At 38.8% G+C, this 8,391-nt stretch overlaps 1 long non-coding RNA gene across 1 annotated transcript in view; it reads left to right on the top strand.

The window, feature by feature from the left end:
* The first annotated feature begins 565 nt into the window (after positions 1-565).
* LOC134157164 (uncharacterized) overlaps positions 566-8,391 on the top strand; it is an 11,988-nt gene continuing 4,162 nt past the window's right edge. The window contains exons 1-2 of the long non-coding RNA XR_009962213.1: positions 566-945; positions 3,703-3,800. This is a non-coding gene — a long non-coding RNA (uncharacterized LOC134157164). The remainder of the gene's footprint in view (positions 946-3,702; positions 3,801-8,391) is intronic.

The following is an 8,391-nucleotide window of genomic DNA, read 5'->3' as shown; positions in this document are numbered from 1 at the left end:
ATTAGCTGCTAAGTCATTTGCAGCTAATCTGCAATGACTCTGCGCTGTTTCAGAGTTCCTTTTTGAAAGCAATGTGTTTGACCTGTGATTTCATTTGTCTGAATCACAGAATTTCAAAACCGAGTTCACAAAAAATAGTAATAAAGTTCTTGTGTCTCTTATTTACAATAAATTTTCAGTCATTTTTCTGTATTTGATTCCTATAGTTATATAAGTGACTTGGGTTTTTTGACATTAATCATCTTAATGCTCATAACCCGCAATCAGAAATAATTACTGAAAACTGAAGATGGTCTCAAATTAGAACTTCTGGATCCGACTTAAAATGTTACTCCAAAATATTAAGAAGACATTCAGCTTTGAGGATTTATTAAGAAAGCTCTAAGATTCAGAACACCCAGTAGTGAAGTCATGTTGCCAGCCTGTGGATGGAGTCCAGCCTATCAAGAACTGTAATTTGACTGATGTTGAAGGTAGCTAGGTAACAGATACTTCTGCAGAGCAGACACCCATGCTCTGTCAGAAGGAAAGGCCTCTTGAGCTGTCCATGGGACTGCAAGAAAGGCCAAGCAGGGGAGTCAGACCCCTTAATCGGACTGTCCAACATCCACAGACCGAGGTGCCAGTAGATACCTGGAGATCCCATAGGAAGTGCAGGGATGAGTGTGTACCCACAAAGTCTGTAGTAAATGAGCGGTTGTAGTTGTGCAGGCTGCTCACCTATTTAAAACTATGTGCATGCTTGAGAGCGATGTGGGGTAGGAAAAGGACCTCCTGATTTGGAGGAGAGAATGCCTTCTTCCTTACGTGTCCAGCAGAGAGAAAATCCTTCTGCTCAAGCTTGCGTCTCATTTCAGCAGTGAAACCTGTGCCACTGTAATACTGATGGGAGCATAATTGCTTACATCACAGAGGATATATGAGGCATGCTGTACTGAGGCTGCGGTGAGGTTAGAAGTGTTGACATACCTATAAAAGCTCCATGTAAAAATGTTTAGTTAGTATAAAAGCCATTGATGAAAAATCTAAGGAAGAACTACATGTCACGATGGTTAATCCTCCTCTCTAGTATCTGACCTCTGTAAAGCTGTAAGTAAAATAAGGTAAATGAACTCTGCATAATTCCTTATGGTTATCTGTCATGAAACCACCTCATCATTCAGGACTAGTGTCAGCCCATTTGGGGGAGGCTCTGCTGCAAGAGCAGAGGGCTGTGGTGGACCAGGACCAAGGCATAACCCATTAGAGGCGTGTGAGAGGGGACATTCACAACATAGTTGCCTACACTTTGTCTTATTTCCCTGCTGATGTTATAGGCTCTGGATTTTGGGTGTCTGAGGACACAGTCATTTGCTGTGTTCCAACTCTGAGGAAGGGTTTTTCAATTTTTGACAAGGCCCTTAGAATCACATTGCAGAGGAAAGGGTGTATTCTAATTATCAATACCAATAGTAATAAAAGTTTATTAAAGGTCATTAAAATGAAAGGGGATGGCTATAGATCCCATCACTCTGAATTTACTCCCTCCTCTTGTGTTAATTAGAAAACTCAGATAATGGTTCTATGGGGGAGTGCAGGGGAAATTTAATTACGAAAGTTTAATGGGCCACTATCTACTTCCTGCCAGATTAAAAACTGATGATTTATACTATTTTAGATACTACTGGGGGCTTGCTAACAAAATATGTTGCAGAACAAAGAGTAATGCAAGACTTCACCCAGAATATTTTGCTCATTTTTAAAGCAAAGACATAAGGCAAACCTGAAAACCAAACAGCCATGACAAAGCTGTTACAGCAAAACCTGAAAGGAACTATGAACAGTGTTTGCTAGTTTCATCATTTTATTATTTATTAGAAACAAATGACGAAGCAGAAGTGCCTGTCCCCTCAAAATGAAAACTAGAGAAATAATGTCAATTCAAATTGGTCATATATCAGTTACTGAGGAAAGCTGGAAAAGTCACACTGTTCATTTTCAGAAGTTCTTGTATGACAGTTTGTGTTCACAAACATACAGCCAGGCTCTTCAGTCCATGGTCTTTGCCCCAACAAATTTCATGGCAGCTTTTAGTAAACAGATTTTAGTGAATTATTGTGAAACATTTTTGCCCTAAAAAAGACTGAAAAATCAAAATACTTATGGCATGAGCGTGAAACAGATAGATCAGTTGGCTGTAAACCTTCATGTTCAGATGCCCTCGACACACAGCTTATGGGGAGTTATGACTAGTCAGAACCTCAAAATTACTCGCTTTTTGGAGAAGGTTGAAATCTGGCACCTGAAATTAGTGACTGGTTTTGAAACATTAGACTTCATCACCTCATTAGGAGTTATAATTAAGCAAAGTCTGCAAAGCAGGAATCTTTCTTCAAGTCCTCTATTCAACCTGCTGCTTCCGTTTAATGCAGACGTTTATTATTTAATTTCTGTTTCCATTTAATGCAGTGGTTTATTATGAAATTTAACTCCTCTCCCTAACAAGCTCTATTTTTAGTGAAAACATTATATCATATTTAAGTGCAATTGACATAAATTTCCAGCTGCATTTTTTTCAGCACTAAATGCTTAACTTTAAAGGATTTTTTTATCCAAAAAAGTGGAAAAATCAATAAATAGAATAAAGACCAATCATCTGGTGTACTCTTTTTCCTGTTCTAGATAGGTTTTGGTGTCCAAAAGTTGAGAACTCAGCATTATAAAACGAGGGCCAGTTGTCAGTTTGAATTTAGGTAGATGTAGACAGTTTTATACAGCAGCTTTGTGGCCTGGAGCTGTCTGTCTTGCAGTCAGAGGCCCACTGTGTCAGCTGCATGTCCTTGAACATTTCAGGCAGAATGTAGCTCTGGGAATTGCTATCCTCCTGGACTTCAGGTGTGTAAACAAAGTCTCCTCCCTTTACTCATTTATTACCAGGTAATGAAACAACATAAAGGAGAAAAACCCAACAAATGGTGTTTGAACAGCACTGTTCTTCATACTCTTCAAAGACCTTAGGCCACCTAAAGTTAGTAAATAGTGATTTTCCTTGATCTTTTCCATAGAAACAAGGTTTCCCTACCCGTTCTGCAGTTTGGATCGTTCATTGTACCCATCCATATAGCACAGTGGCCTTCATTGCATTGCAATGTTTATGCAATGGGTATTAGTCAAAGCTAAATGCATTTGCATCAACACAGAACCCAGCTTTTACTGAGCAAAATAGCATTCTGTATTTTGAAGGTACATCCCAATTTGTAAATAGCATAAAAAACTATGTCAGGTCACTAGGGATGTCTAGACTTCAGTTGTCTAGACTTCAGGCATGTAATGCTGAATAGATAGCAAAATCAAGTGGACATCTTCAGAAATATAATTGAGAAGAGCAAGCATACGAACATTTACGTGCCTTGCCTTTTATTTGCAGGGAGGGATTCACAGCTAAGTTCTGTAAAGTATTAGTCAGTTCACATCAATGTAACCACCAAACCTCGGGAAAAAAAAAAACTGATTTTGTGAGAAGTTACCTTATTAAGACAGCTGTTACAGCTGCAGGACTTCATTCCATTGGTAATTAATATAAAGGGAGAGAAACAGAGAGAAAGAAAAAATTTTTATGTCAAGTATGGTTCGTTTAGCTGTTTTTTTTTAATTGAGATCCTTTATTTGATTAAGATAGCACCATAATTAGTCTCAATGCACTAATAAGTTGTATTTTTCTAGGCGTTTAATAAGGACCATTCATTCTCCAAGGGGATTGCAACCTGAAATCTTGCTGAAAGACTGGTGCTGCAACAGAGGACAAAGAGAAAAGAAAAGAGGTGAATTAACTGGGAAAAATGCCAGTTACTGTCTTGATCACATGAGTGACCATATGCTAAATGACACAGTAAAATGAATGGATGCACAGTGTGTTGATTTAGTTGCTTTCTTTTCCCTTTACTTTCTTTGATTGTACATGGTGTAATTGTTTCGCATGGCAGAGAGTCCACTCTTTCCTTACCGTGTCCACTATTGTGAGAAGAACTGGAATGTGATCCAGCCTTTGAGTGGCGCTTATTTTACTAAAATGAGGGATTGAAAGCCCTGCTAAAGTGATACAGACATATAAATTTAAGTCTCCAGCATTCTGAAACGCTTTGGGCCAGAGCCTCACCTACAGTAATTGATGAAACTACTTTAACATCAGTAAAGCTCTTCAAACAGATGTATGCTAGCTAGGGATCTCACCCTTTTAATGCTGATGAATTTATCTATTGGCATAAATTTGGGGTTTGCTGAAACAAAAAGCCAGTGATCTTTTCTTGGCAATTCCTGAAAAGCCAGATACTTATTTGAGCATAAATGTGGATCTGGCAACCTTTATGCTCTGAGTCGTGTTGGATCTTGGGATACGGATTTGATCCTGCAAGATGGTGAAGAGGATTCATGTACTGCCCAGCATGTAGGGCTCCTCTTGCCAAGTCCACACATGAGTATGTTACACGCACTTCCAGCTGAGGATTCAAGTGGAGAGCTCCAAGTGGAGAGCTTGGCAATCAAATGCTGAAGCATTAAGATGCAAACTTGTTTTTGCAGAAGAAATCCAGACATCTGGATCTAGTACCAAAGATGGAAAAACACCAAACTGTGGCTAGATGCCAGTTTTATTGATATAAAGTTATCTCAGTATTTTCAGGAGAGGTCTCTCTAGTCCTCTGTGCTTTGTCTTTAGAATACTTCTGTGTTTTTCTTTTTCTACATAGATAAGTGATGCTTAACAGCTACTAAAATAGGATTCATTCATTTTTTTCTCAGCTGGTTTTATGACAGATGGCAAAAGAAGGGATGAATGCACAGATAAATACAAATATAAGGAATAAATATGGATCTGCTCTGAATTCCTGGAGAGAAAGCCGTTAAGAAGATGACTCTTGCATAATGCCAGGTTATTAAAACTGAAAACTCTGTATGGGAGAGTTTAAGCCCAGCCACCAGAGGACTGCCAGCAGGGACTGCAGAATTAATCCTGGAAGGCAGGGCTTCTTACAAGTCAAACCATAGAATTTTTTTTTACTGCATATTGATTTTGAACAAACAAGTTACCTAGACGATTAAACAAGTTAAACAAAAATTATATTGTTTCAGGCAATTATCCACATGTGTGCTGACCTCATTTGGGGAAATAAAGCATTTCACATTTTATTACCCAGAGTGTCAATGAAAAAGTATTCAGGTGATATCTCATTAATGGTTTCATTTTCCCAAACATTGTACAAAGTCACTGCAATACAATGCAAAGTCAATCTATCCATTTGATCTTATATAACCTTCAGGGAACATTAATAAAATTCTGACTCAAAATATGCCTCTGTCAGTCTCTTTTTAGGCATACGGGTTTTAAAATGTCCTTTACATCCTACTGAATGGGACTTAAGTTTAAATTTAAGCAGAAATGTCAATACTTTTCTGGACAGAGATGCTTGCTGGAATGAAGGCCTCTGCATAAGAATAAACACAGTGGTTGATAAGAGTGTAAACAGAGAGTTTTGATTTGGGTTTACACAACCTGTGATATCATGAGGTTACAAAATCAAATTGCCAGAGCAGTTTAGTGTGTTCTTGTACCCCCACCTGTGTTCTACTGCTTGCATAATTTCCATCTTTTAAGACACTTCACATGTATTTAAAAGTATTTCTAAAGATGTTCAAGCATTTCATTCAAGAACTGAGTTTTGTCAGTTAAGGAAAGAGGAAAAGAGCTTTTACAAACCGCTAGCAATCCTTTAGCAAAGTCATTTTTGGCTCCCAAAGGAAGACTGGAAAAATCTATCAGCTGTTGTAGAAAATGCATTATAGCGAAAGGAGCTTAGTATGAAACACATGCAATCAATGATGGGATACTTGAACTTTACTTGTACAGTTATCTCCTTAGGGGAGGTATTCTGTAGGTGTTGAACTGCTTTTTCCAAGATCAAGAAGCCACAGAAATAAATGAAAGTGATATTTCTTTCTTTTTTTAAGCCTTGATGGTGCATGGAGGAGTGTGGCAGACTGTGCTGTGCTTTATAGTTATGAAGGCAGTTGCAATAGGTCAGTCACTGGCGGTATTGGTGCTATCAGATCCTAGGCAGGTAAAAGTCAATGTGGGAACTGGGAACTTCTGAAGCATGATGTTCCCTCTTTCACGGGTAACCCATTTTGTTTTGGTGTGTTCCTTTGGCTCATTTGTCCAATGGAGAAAGTACCACTGATAATAGCTGATATTAAGAGAGTTTATTTTCCAGCTCCCACTTCACAGGTCCCACTCCTCAATCCCACTAGCAATGACTCTGTCCCGCTCTGGCTGCTTCTGTGATCTATCCAATAATGACAGGAAACCCGGGCTGCTTCAGATGAGCACCTTGCCAATAGACTATTGAATTATGCTGTACTTTTATTGCTTTTTAATCTATTGTGTTGAATCTTGTAGTTTTTGCAGTACAGGGTTTCCACTTCCAGAAAAGTGGGGAGGTTTCCCCAGCAGTTTAGTTGACTTCCCTGTGAGCTGAAGTTGCTGCTTTTAATCCATTTGTATATGTTTTTGGATTGGTGCCATAATGTTGCCCCAAATCCATTAAACTAAACAAAAGGCCTGCCATGATCTTGTAATTAGAGTTTTTTTTAGTGTTGGACAAGGGGAAAGTCAGACTTGCAGACTCCACAGTCTTCAAAATACCAACTATTTTTGGATAACTCATTAAAATGATGCTCTCACAAAGTGGTCCAAGAGAAATATGTTCTATTCTGAACACAGTATATTTTTTGTCTGATCTGGATGAACTTCTTGAGGAGGTTAGAGGAACAAGTGGTTAGTGTCTTGGTTCAGAAGATGTCTCAGGGAAAGCTGCTCATCCAGACTGCACAATAGGGATGTGTGAGGGAAAGTCAGATCATCAGTATTCAGCCTCTTGCTAAACCCAGAGTAAATGTACATGGCACCTCAATGCTCTTAACTTGCTAGAACCTAGAAAAGATAGAGTTGCAAAGTCTGTGAGTACTTTTTTCAATTAAATTTTGTTGTAATAATCTACTTTTTAGAAATAATCTTTCATTTGCACTTTCATCCTAGCCCCTTTGAACTTTTTACTTTGAGACAGATCAAGGTTTTGACATAGACCATGAAAGCAGCTATGCGAGGTAGCAGACTGATGGGACAAAAAATCATGGCTACGTGACATACTAAAGACTCTTATTGCATAAGCCCACCTTCCCTGGCACTGGCAGAGTAGCTCCCAAGGTGCAAACACTGACTCTTTTGAGTGTGTACAGTAATAAATAAGGCTAAGAAGCTGCATAGTTTCAGTGCTGGAAGACATCAGCGAGGAGATGGAAGTGCCTGGGAAGACCCACATCTCTATCTCAGTAATTCTGTTTGAGACAGAGCCTGAGAAGCAAGGGTTTGCTTACACATACAGGGGAAAAGTGAGGGTTTAGGGTAAAAGTGAGGGTTTATAGAAAAAGTTTCATTACTGGTGCTGAGGACATGAATCAGATGTTAGATGGTGATTTTGTTTCAATGTTGAGGGATTCTGTAATCTGTGCGTGTAATGGTTATACAGCTACCTTCTTAATATCCTCTTTCAGATGAATTAGGAAATCTGTTTAAGATTGTGTTAGGATTGATTATTTTAGTATTAATAGGATGATTTAGCATGTTTTGTGATCTAATATGCTTCACAGTACTGTGTCTAACTTGTTGATTTGATCCAGTCTGACAGCTGAATTGCTCTCTTCATAGGTTAGTAATTATGACTTTGGTGACATACAGTTTTCAGTGTTATTTTTGTCTAAGTAGCTTAATAAAAGGAACAAAATCAGAGCCAGGCATATTTTTTCAATAAGTAAAATGGGTCTCAGACCTCTGATGACCTGGGTGTAGGTCAGCCAGCCAGCCTAAAAGCTTCCCCCGCAATAACCCCTTTGTTGCCTCACAGGAAAGTATGTGAACTGGAAATTTACTTGAATCCACCACAATAAATATGTTTGTTCAGGGAAAATTAAGAGAGGTGAAGCAAGAAGCCTGACACGACTTCAGTTTTGAGGAAAAACCTGTTTGTCTCTAATACATTGCAGAAATTGCTCAAGAACATTTTGTCCTTGTGGAAGGATTGCCCTGTAATGCTGCTTAATGTCCTTAGGTTGAGACCTTGGGTTACTGGCTGTGTATGTGCTGATCATGCCAGTTAAAACTGATTTTTGAAATGTAGTTTTTATCTGTGTGAGTTCATGACACTTGTTTCTTGAAGCCAGATCTTCTCCTTCCCCTGCCTTTTCTTTTCTTTCTCCTTTTGGCCTGACTTGCTTCCACTGTGTGCTGAACGTGCTTCCCAATGGCAGTGAAACCTCCAGATGGCACATTACCAACTTCCCATAAATTAGAACAGGGGAGAT

This window comes from Pezoporus occidentalis, unplaced genomic scaffold (assembly GCF_034315485.1).
Source record: "Pezoporus occidentalis ecotype Australia unplaced genomic scaffold, CSIRO_AGI_Poc_V1 ctg93, whole genome shotgun sequence".
Classification (NCBI taxonomy): Eukaryota; Metazoa; Chordata; class Aves; order Psittaciformes; family Psittacidae; genus Pezoporus; species Pezoporus occidentalis.
This window is presented reverse-complemented; position numbering and strand designations above follow the sequence as displayed.